The following is a 12,139-nucleotide window of genomic DNA, read 5'->3' on the forward strand; positions in this document are numbered from 1 at the left end:
TTTACATTGAGTTTCAAATAATTTTACTCGATATGATATAAGTAATTACAATTATTGTATCCATAATTACGTTGGAAACATTTTTGTTTGTTTGAGTGTTTAAATTGACTGTATATATGACCCTAAGAAATCTGATGTATAACTTCACATAACATCGTATGTCAGTTTTGAGTAATTTTATTTTACCTGATAGCACACAAAAGTATATTTATATCCACACGTGTTTATATATATATAAATATACATACCCACACAGATTGTACACTATAGGATGTAGATACTGAAATTGCGATTCGAGCATTGAAAAAATTGCTTATTACTTTAATACACCATTTGAACAGAGCACGCAATGTTCACGTGCTCGAGTTTATCTGAAGTATTCCGCCAATGACGTACTACGTCCGGATTACCGCTGTATCCAAGATGGCGACAAAGTTCTTGAACATTAAGATGCTGGTTATCGAAAGCAGTACATTGCTATAGATAATTCAACAATCATGATTAATTCTCGAGGCGTTTTACAAACATCATTACCGCATATGTTGATTGTCTGTCATTTTGAAAGGGATTTGCAGTCATGTTACCACAGAAAACGAAAGAAAAGCTTTCCAGGCGTAACAAGAGGTGGTAGTCTCAGCAGTAACTCTTTGCGTGGATGATGGAATGTGGGAGATGGCGCTTCACTGCGAGACGACGCAGTCATGCAGTGAAGCTACAAGGATGTGAGTATGACACAACTCCAGTGAGGACTACCCACTTCTATATACTTACCTCCTATTATATTAAACAACACCTTATTCTTGTAATTCACTAAAAATACAGGATGGGAATTAAATTGAAAAGCATTCTTTTAATCACAATAAAGGTAGCTATGTAAAGCGGTAGAAGGAATTGGGTAATAACATATGCTAGTATTGTTTGATGAAAGTGTGTGTTTAACGCATTCGTAACCATCACTTTCTTTCGTAACGTTTTGCTTCAGGTTTTTCGTAAATCGCCCACATAAAAGTTATTATGCGTAGGCGAACTTACCTGTATAAACAAAGATATATTATCCAGCTCTCACAAATAAGGCCATTGCTCTCAAACGTTTTTCTTTATCTTAAACAAAAGGAAAACATGTATTGAAGTTATTTACGTTTTATAAAACACAGTTATTAATGAACAACTAAAAATATCAAATCAACAATGATTCGAAGAAACAAGAGCTCGTGTTTAGTTTTCGTTATTAATTTTTTTTTATTCTAACAAATATATCTGCACATTTAATTTCACACTTCATCCGCCAACTTTTTTTTAGTGTTCAAGAAAAGAGAGCTATGAGCTGAACTTTATACTTTGTAGATCTGAGAAAGACGTACTAGTGGGTTGAGATTTGATAATACTTTATAGTAGAGTTTTGTCAATTCTGTTTGAGATAAACGATTATTTATCACTTAATTCGTACAGTTCACTTAATTCTCAAGTGTGGGTTACCATAGGGTGAGTAGAATGATTCTGGTAATTTAAAGTAAAATATTCTAACGATCCAGCAGTGTTCCAGATCATGTGGTTGTTGAGTAGTCAATAGAACTACTGGTTGTTTCTAAAAATAATGACAAAAATCATCACTTAGTTTCAAAAGAAAGCAAGAAAACCAAAGTAAAAGTAAATTTTAAATTAATTATTTAATACTATGAAAAATAATATAGGTAGTTCTTTTATCTGTTTCTCCATCTTGTACAATATGCGTTACCTGTTGAGCAAACTTTGCCATGGCAACCATGAATCTTGACGCAAGTGTGGGATCATCTCATCTCGCAGAGAGGTGAAGTTGGTAAAACCTTGTCTCATCATTTCTACTGTGATGTTATGAGGAATCTCTCAGCGCTACCTGTTGGTAAAATATGAAACTTTCCTTTCGATTTTGTATGCAGAAGAATTTTCCCCATCTAGGAAATCAACTTTACTAACATTGTTCAAATATTTTTTTATTTTCATCAGTAACTTTGAAAAAATACAATTTGTTATTTGTGCCGGACTAAATTATAGTAACAGAATAATATTTGTTTGTTATCCATTAAACGCTCTTAATAAAGACAATGATCTATAATTTTAAAACGGGCCTGGCGTGACCTCTTGGTTAACGTGCTTGGATTGTGAATATCAAGGTTCGTGCTTCGCATCTAGCTACCGCAAAAACATGCTCCGCACTTTGTGGCTGTGGCTGCGTTATAAAATGGTGATCAAATTTCATTATTCGATTAAACATGAGTAACCCAAGAGTTGGCGGTGGGTGCTATTGATTAGCTGTCTTCTATCTAGTCTATCGGTTCAAGATTAGAGACTGATATGCTTAAATAACCTTTATGTAACCTTGCATGAAAATTATAAAACAAACAAACATTTCTATAAATGTAGATGACTTTATCATCAGCCCCCCAGTCTACGGACTTACAACGCTATAAATCGGGTTTAGATACCCGTGGTGGGCAGAGCACAGATAACCTATCGGGTAGCTTTGTGCTTAACTACAAACAAACAAACAAATTTAGACCATAAAAAGTAGCCTGTGTTTAGAACACTAGTAATACCACTTACATGCTAAGTTTCACAAGTTTTTTTTTCTAGTTCTTTTATTTGTGTGTAATCCTCATCTTTGATTTTTACACCACAGATAGTAGCTGGATCTTAGCAACCCCCTCTCAAAGGATGCTAATTATGTTGTGTTTCATCTGACCTTTTATAAATAATGATAACTGACAATGGTGGGATACACTTTGGATGTTTGTAACTGTAGACTAATTCAGTGGCCATACAAATACAGCTCAGTCATGAAGATAGGCGTGTTTATTGAGGGACAGATTATGGCTCACTCCGTATATCTCACATGTAATATCTTGAAATCTTCATTGTCGTGGCATTGTATTGACAAAGAAATAAATATCAGAGGCAAATTAAAACTTTCTACCGGTATGTATAAACACTACCAAGTCTGTAACAGAGTTGACTGTAACTTTTGTTTTAGAAAATAAATTCATAGGGCTTTTACACCTGTTAATTACAAGGCTATGTGACTGATAAATACATGCTGTTGTTTTAGTTGCATGAGTTTGATTTCCCAACGAACACAATATTGTACCCAATTTTAATCTCCCTGTCATATGTCCACTACTTTGAAGTTTTACATACTTACATGAGAGATCAGAAGATTTTGCATTATTGTTGATTATCAGAACTTATAGAAATAAGTATTAATCAAGAATATTCCTTGGTTAAAAGTTCAATATTTTGACCTCATTTCTGTCTCAATTCAAAAACTAAAAGCTTTTTATAACCATCCACTCTTTACATAAATCACAACTTTGTATATCTGACATGTTACTTAGATTTACCCTAAAGAATGCTGTTAGTCATTTTTTGGCTGCTTCAGCTAAGTGACATAACAACTAACATTTAGCCTGTATCTGTTTCTCTAGCAGCCATCTTCTCGCTTCCCACGTTCATGACACGGCTAAATTTGGTTACCCCGGACTATTTTCGTGATTCCCCTGGCGTAGGAGAACTATTTCAGTCATTTCTAAAATGGTTTCATTCCAGACACAAAGTCCTAGGAGAAACTTTTCACCCCTTCTTCCCAAAATAGAGCACCAGCTGAGAAGTGGTTTTTTGTTTCACTCGTGTTGCTAGCTATAAGAGCAGATTTAGATGTTGTAATGGTAAATTTGGAAGGAGGCCATTCGACGTCACTACATACCAAACACAGTCATAGCATGTTGTGATATTTCCAAAAACTGAACTAAAACCAATAGAGTTGCTATATCTCTGTCTTCCCGTGTAATAACTTATATATATATAAACTATAAACAGACTAACAGTTAGCTAGATGAGTTTCGTATATTGCTCCAACGTGATATAATTTTGGTAGTACATGTTCCATGATCAAGATCAGATTGCAGGGCCGTTTAGGAGGAGGAAACTTGGAAATTTTATTGCTATATTCAATGGATTTCCTCTTCTCAACAACCATTAATTGGAAGATTTAACCAAATAGCAACAATGTCCACTCAGTCATCTAGTTTTATGTTATACGTTGTCATCATAGTTTGGTGCGTTAAGTCCTTGTTGCAGTGTTTACATTGGTTAACCACTGGTCAAAGTTTTTACTGTAATGGCCAAGGTTGACAGGGCTTCATTATAAAGTACCGGCCAACCTAGATGGAAGATTTAACTGCAACAGTCATGGTAGCCAAGACTTCATTACAAAAGATCGGCCGAACCAGATGGTAAACTGTAATTGCAAGTCACGATAACCAAACGTTTTTTACAGAGCACCTATTAAACCCTTGTATACTTTAACAGTCATAGCCAAGGCCCTTTTGAACGTGCAAGTTACGCACAGAATTTGTAATAACCAAATTCATTTGTGTAGTTGGAAAGCAAGGTTTGTGCAATAGCATTTAAACTCGAACGTCTTTTTTTATTGTAAATTTCAATGAAATTGATCCCCAGTTTTCTGTTCTTAAATTAAATATAATAGAATGTTTACTGCAACACTCATGATAGTCTTTTCTGAATAGAGCGCAAGCTAACCCCTGATAGAAGATTTTACCGCAATATACATAATAACCAAAATTTTAAAGCAGAACACATAGATACTATGACACTTCTTTAATGCTGAAACACGAACATTAAGGTAGATTCTCGTATACTTTTCATAATTTTCTGACGAAACAACAAATAAAATCAAGTAGAATTTGAAACCAAACCACATCTATCTACGTAACTTGTCGGAAAATTATAGAATTACATAATTGTCATATTTCAGTGGCAGGTATTTCAGGTATAACTATCAAATCAATGTCTAAAAAATACATATTTTGCAGAGTGTTGATATTTATTCGTTGTTTTAACTCCTCTTTAGCTTTTTCGGGTAACTGACAATATTTACAATAAAAATATATCAGAATCATATTCTGCCTTCTTCTTCTCGATTGAACCAATGAGCATGACTGACTCCTTTTCCCTTTTTATGATTAGGGATTTGATGATATAGAATACTTGCCTCGAACTCTTCTAACTAGTGTGCCATTCTTCAGTGACGTCAATAAACGAATGCTCAACAAACATTCGCTTAGTATCACGTGCAAACTACTGATAAGACAAACACAGAGAAAGATAAGATCAGTGTTGTTTGTAAAAGAAAGCGTGATTTCAAACGTCAAAAGGTCGAAGGTACGTTACCTCACTTGTTGTGAATCATTAATATAAATAATACTAGACGAGTAAGTCGTGAAGGTTAAAAGATGTCTCTAAGGAGCTAGCAGTCAGTAGCTGATTTAATCTTGAAAACTTAGCTTTCCGTTGCATAAAGGAAGTACTGCTTACATATATATGTGGGGATGGGTGTGTGTGTGTGTGGGGGGGGTATATCAGGCAGTTGTATTTATCTTACAGTTTAACAGCGTTTATAAAGAAAGATAGTTTTACTGTAAAAATTTGAAAGATGAGAAAGTTTATGAGTCTGATTTAGTAAAAGCTATAACATTCAATCATAAATCTAAAATAACTCTTAATACACATGATTAAAACTCTAGTACTTTCGCTCAATGTTTTCCCCATTAAATAAACAAAAATAGCAACAAGAAAGATAATCAAGTGTTTTCAAGCAATCTTCCAAATTTTGAACGATTATCTTGAATGTTTATCTACCCATGCCCCTTGTTCTCACACTTATTACTGTTTGCTGCACACTAGAGATTTTTGATTACTTTCTCGCGTTTCTTTATAAACCAGATATCAGCTTTTAATCACTTTTTTCAGTCAGTCAATTAACTGTGCACCACTTCAATAAAGTCATTTTAGTTTAAGTTGCTTTATCTTGTACTTACGTACATATTTTACTCTGCTTTGTCTTTTACTTAGGTACATATTTACATCTTTTTATCTCTATTTAAGTACATGTTTTACATCTCTTTATCTCGTTATGTATTTAAACATCACTGTAAATGGGTTAGTTTCGCCTTACAAGTAATTGTAAAAGAAATAAATCCACAACCAGATTTTATCAACGGTAAATTGCGTTGTATAAGCAATATTTCGTCAATGCTAATAATTTTTCTTAACCGAAAGCATACCTTTTCCAGCTAAAATACTTCCTGTTTTTCTCAAATTATAGCAGTCGTCCAAAACAAGTTATTTTCTGTTACCTACCCACATATTAAAATCTGAAAATCAAGTTACTTTATTCGAGAAGGAAGCCTCAAAAAGATTTTGTTATCGATAACAATATTTTTATAAATGTCCCTAGCTCTTGATTACATTATCTTCATTAACCTTTAAACAATTCCTGATAGTAAACTGGACTAATGTTCTGGAATTAAGTATGCCCCTTTTGATTTTTTTCTATCTTTGATAAAAATGAGGATTTTATTACATTATCGATTTAACACTTTTATGGTTTGTTTGGTATGTAACACAATGTTCTCTCCATGATTTAAATTGAAATCATTCAGTGTTTGTAAATGTAACTAGTTTTTTTTTTTTTAGTTTGTTCATTACTTCAGATTTATTGTCTACTGAGTAAATATGGGTACGTATAAATAAAAACGTTTTAAATCTGGTTAAAAAAATCGTCAACTAATGACACTTTATTAAAAGTGGGCCCGGCATGACCAGGTGGTTAAGGCGCTCGACTCGCAATCTGAGGGTCGCGGGTTCGAATCCCCGTCCCACCAAACATGCTCGCCCTTTCAGCCGTGGGGGCGTTATAATGTGACGGTCAATCCCACTATTCGTTGGTAAAAGAGTTGGCGGTGGGTAGTGATGACTAGCTGCCTTCCCTCTAGTCTTACACTGCTAAATTAGGAACGGCTAGCGCAGATAGCCCTTGTGTAGCTTTGCGCGAAATTCAAAAACAAACAAACAATTATTAAAAGTAAAAAGTGTTATCAAGGTCAGTAAAGTTTCCACTATGTAACTGATCGTTTTTCGTAGTTTTTCAAGAAGAAACACATTAAAGATATTTCGAAAACATGACGTGTCACGTGAATTTTAAAACAGCGCCCTCAGTTCCCTAGTAGCTGCAGGTGTGTTGCAATTCAGAATAACATATACAAGTATTTATTTCCTTATAACACGAGAAGTGTATCAATAGGGTATCTCTCATGATTATTTAAGTAACTAGTATGAATATCATGTCCTATGCATACGAGTAGTATATATGATATCTATGGAGTTTGGAGTCCGTCTTACGTCACCATATAGTAACTTAAATTAATTTAAGTATAATGAAAAATAAAATAAATTTTTAAGATATATATACATACAATCAGTATATATAATAGTTCCCCTTGGAAACTGTAGTGTCCCTTGTAACAGTTGTATGCCTTTCTTAACAACGTTATCGCTAGAGATGTGGTATCCAGGTCTCTAATAGATGCCAGAAATGCATATAAAATAGTGTTATTCACACACATATACATTACAATATGTATGTCACTCGCACCTGCATAAATGTTGCATTAAACTATGGTATCTTTCGTAACGTACGCCATAGCTACATGTCTTTCGTAGCAGCGTTAGTGCTAGGAATATATGTAGTGTGAATAATATAGATGAATATAGTGAATGTTGCACCTGCAGAATATTCCGTGTAACTTCGTAATAACTACATATAAATATGGCGAATGTGCTAGTAATACAGAATACGCATTAATCATCATGTCTATTGGCGAGATACGTTAAATATAGTGTTCTCAGTAACCGCGCGTGGCAACTACAATTGGACAAAAACAAATTGATAAATGTGTGAATAACACATTGAAATTTAAAACGCCATCTTGTTAATCAGTTAAATAAATTAGAATATTTGAACTTTCAACTGTTTAAACCACTAGGTGGCACTAAGATATAAAACAAATGGAGCTTGATGAAAGATGAACGAAGCCTTAATGATACATTTAAACTGAATAGTGTAGTATAGAAAAGCTAGGAAGATTAAATGGGTTCAACACTGCGAATAATTAAAAGTGAAAACTCTTGCTTAGACACTAGATACGAGGGCTATCTGCTATCTATAATTTAGCAGTGGGAAGGCACCTAGTCATCACCACCACAAACGGTCTGACTGAAATCCCTGTAAATAGAAAACATAAAAAATGCAAAAAAAATAAATTTAATATAGATAAGCCGAAAGTATGTTTACTGAAGACTTCTCATCATTCAATTTTGGTGGCTGGCCAGCCTAAGAAGAGTGTTGTGAAGGGGTTAGTTAATGTCGTTATTTTACCTCGACAGATCTTAAGGCCGTCACCACTTGGTTAACTATAATAATAACTAAAATGATACGTAGTTAATTTTAATAATAACTATAACTAGAAATGAACTAATAACGATAAGTAACTAAAATTAGAATGAAACTAATAACGATCAGTAACTAAAACTAGAATTAAACTAATAACGATAAGTAACTAAAACTAGAATTAAACTAATAACGATAAGTAACTAAAACTAGAATTAAACTAATAACGATAAGTAACTAAAACTAGAATTAAACTAATAACGATAAGTAACTAAAACTAGAATGAAACTAATAACGATAAGTAACTAAAACTAGAATGAAACTAATAACGACAAGTAACTAAAACTAGAATGAAACTAATAACGATAAGTAACTAAAACTAAATAAATGTATAAATCTTTAACTATAACTATAACTGAAAAAAGCATAACTAAAAAACACTGGCCTCGGAACATTTGATTCTTTCTCCAGAAATTGGAACTACTTTATTATAATATCTTTTAGAATTTTTTGTAATTTGATTATCAAGAATAATAATAATGGAAACTCTTAAAAAACGAACACATTTTATGAACGACTTAGTGGGAAAAGCCACAACCAGCATAAACTATAATTCTTTTTCTTGCTCAAAGCGGAAATAAATAGTTAAACTTTAGTTGAATATGGTAAACGTTTATAATTTGATTTGAACAAACAATACTTTCCTTTCCTTTCAGAGTTATTATAAAATGTATAAGACAAAGTCAATGCTCTCTGTAAAAGTCCACTTAAAACATGTGGAGCGCTAGTTGGAAGACCCTTCCGTTTGATCACGTGATCCAGTAATGGCACAGATCAATTTGTCACGGTCTGTTTGAAACAACGTCTTGGGTTTTCGCTTCCGAGTCTAGTCTCTTAGTGCCATAATTTTCTTTCAGCATTTTACCCGATGATTCATTTAAAATGGCGTTAGAGGTTACACATATCATTTTACTCGGCCCTTCCACATCATAAAAATAATAGCAGAAATTACCTCACGATGTAGAGTGATAAAGCTCACGTTAGTTGCTTCAAGCTTATTTATAAACGACAGATTTATACTAATTTACAGTCCTACTCAAGCCTCGATAAAAGGCGCTCTGTATGGAAAACTTCCCCCCTTCTCTAGAAGGACATAAGCTAAGGGAATGACCGCCAGGTGGGGTCACTCGTAGCCCTGTATATGATCATCACAAGATTTATTACTTTAAGAACATTTATAAGCTTCAAGTTTAACAGAATTTCAAATTTTCAGTAAATTATTCTATAATGTAAATAATTACTTCAGTTAAATATAACTCCCCTTTCTAGTCCAATTTCATTTGATCTGTTTGTCACTGCAGTGGCTCAGGGATAAGCTGGAAGCCGTATACGCTAAATATCGGGGTTACTCTACCTGCAGTGGGCACAAGAGCAGATAGCTCATTTTGCAGTTTTAAGCTTTAAAAAAAAACAGTAACAAAGAAAAAAGTCCCAGCAATGTTGATTATTTTAAGCTTTCGTTTCATTTAAAACTTGATCTTAATGTATGTGCAACATTCGTGACAATATAATAAATACAGTTTTTCACATTGTTAAAGGGACCGAGCGTGGCCCAATGGTTGGCGTCAACTCTCACCATTTAGTCAGAAAAGAATAGCCCAAGTGTTGGCGGTGGATGCTGTTGACTAGCTGCCTTTATTCCAGTCTATCAGTTCAAAATTAGGAACGGATGTGAGCAGGTAGTCCTTTGGACCGTGGATATTAGTGTTTGAACTTCCCATAGTTCTTAATGTCTTTGTTAATATAACGATCGTGTTTTATTATAGTTTAGTAAACGAGGTTGTATTTTTTGTTTTTCTAGCTTACATTCATGAATAGTAATAGAAAATACCTTATGAAACACGTATCAAAGAGTAACTTTTACGTATGTAATAATAAATACCACGTATTTTTACATATAAAGATACGTAACCTTCAATCAACATAGTCAATACTTGTCACATGTTTAGCATGAATTTATGTAGTTCGTTTGTTTTTGAATTTCGCGCAAAGCTACACGAGGGCTACCTGCACTAGCCGTCCCTAATTTAGCAGTGTAAAACTAGAGGGAAGGCAGCTGGTCATCACCACCCACCGCCAACTCTTGGGCTACTTTTTTTACCAATGAATAGTGGGATTGACCGTCACATTATAACGCCCCCACGGCTAAAAGGGCGAGCATGGTTGGTGTGACAGGGATTCGAACCCGCGACCCTCAGATTGGGAGTCGAGTGCCTTAACCACCTGGCCATGCCGGGCAATTTCTGTAGTATCCTTCACTCCAGAGGTAAGAATAATACCGACGAAAGTCTAGCTAATCTTACAAATAAGAGAATATAGTAACATCGCGTTTTCTTGATTCAGAAATGTATAAATCTACTACTCAACATATTTGGGGGGAGGGGGAATTAGTGGTCAGAATGCATTACCCAGTACTTTGTAATGGGGGGGGCGAAAAAATACTACTAATTTAAGTTTGTTTAGATATAAGCAAAATCTACTGTAATTTTGTTTTTTGCATCAGAGATTAATACATTTTAAAGAATTCATCTTACACGCCGAAGCTGTTTCAACTGACCAGATAATTATTATTTTAATCAGCACGTTTCAAAGTTGTGTACTTTAAAATATTGTTTCATGAATCTTCGCAGAGACTGATTCTTTTGAGTTAAGTATTTTAGGATATTTTCTTCATCAATAGTACGGGTCCTATTCTTCTACCGTTGTTGACCAATATTGTTTTAAAAGCATAAGAAATTAAAATGTGATTGTTCTTAGCTCAATCATCCTTGACGTGAACTTCCGTAAAAGTTTTTTAAAAACATTATACCAACGGACTGAAACGCGCGCACAATAATCCCAGATAAGCTACGTGTAGTCTCTCGTTTTTTGATCGGACAAGTAAAAAAATAGCCGCGTTCTGCTGAGAGGTTCGAAGGCTTTCCCATGATTCACAGATGCCCAGTTGTTTCTATAGCTACCCAAAAACCCGTCAATCGTACCTGAGCATGTGTACCAAGCTTAGTCCCACTAGATTGTACACTGACCTCTGATCTTTGAGCGTTCTGTTGGTCAAGTAACCTAAGAGGATCGGGTATACCTTGGATCCTTACCTCCCTCCTTGGCTATTGGTTTCATTCTTGACTTTCATAGATGAAGCCCACATTAGTTCTCCGGTAGCTAAGAAGATCCGTTATTGCATTACGCGCGATACAATTCGCACACACGAGTGGTCCTTTTCAGGCATTGTCTATGAATGTAAAACGTAGATTTTTTTTCTTGTTTTCCGGCAAATATTTCGCTTTTTTCGTTCGCTGTCAACGTATAGTTTTGTTTACACTAACAGTTCCATAGATACGGATAAAAAAACATACAACACTAAACTTATTCTAAAATAAAATAAACACTATATCTAGCTACCGGTTTGCCCAGTAGTAGGTGGCCATAACGAATCTACTAGATTTAGCGGTGGGAGGTACTTAGGTCTATCTTCATCATGTATTAGGTACTTAGTTCTATCTTTATCGTGTATTAGTGGTGGGAGGTACTTAGTTCTATCTTCATCATGTATTAGTGGTGATAGGTACTTAGTTCTATCTTTATCATGTATTAGTGGTGAGGTACTTAGTTGTATATTCATCATGTATTAGTGGTGATAGGTACTTAGTTCTATCTTCATCATGTATTAGTGGTGGGAGGTACTTAGTTCTATCTTCATCATGTATTAGTGGTGTATAGGTACTTTAGTTCTATCTTCATCATGTATTAGTGGTGATAGGTACTTAGTTCTATCTTTATCATGTATTAGTGGTGGAGTAC

The 12,139-nt window shown here is 34.4% G+C and overlaps 1 long non-coding RNA gene across 1 annotated transcript in view; it reads left to right on the top strand.

Moving 5' to 3' along the window:
• The first annotated feature begins 253 nt into the window (after nt 1-253).
• The window catches only part of LOC111086757, a 26,803-nt gene continuing 14,917 nt past the window's right edge, over nt 254-12,139 (top strand). Inside the window, exon 1 of the long non-coding RNA XR_002611482.1 lies at nt 254-722. This is a non-coding gene — a long non-coding RNA (uncharacterized LOC111086757). The remainder of the gene's footprint in view (nt 723-12,139) is intronic.

The sequence above is a fragment of the Limulus polyphemus genome, unplaced genomic scaffold (genome assembly GCF_000517525.1).
Source record: "Limulus polyphemus unplaced genomic scaffold, Limulus_polyphemus-2.1.2 Scaffold1400, whole genome shotgun sequence".
In the NCBI taxonomy this organism is placed as follows: Eukaryota; Metazoa; Arthropoda; class Merostomata; order Xiphosura; family Limulidae; genus Limulus; species Limulus polyphemus.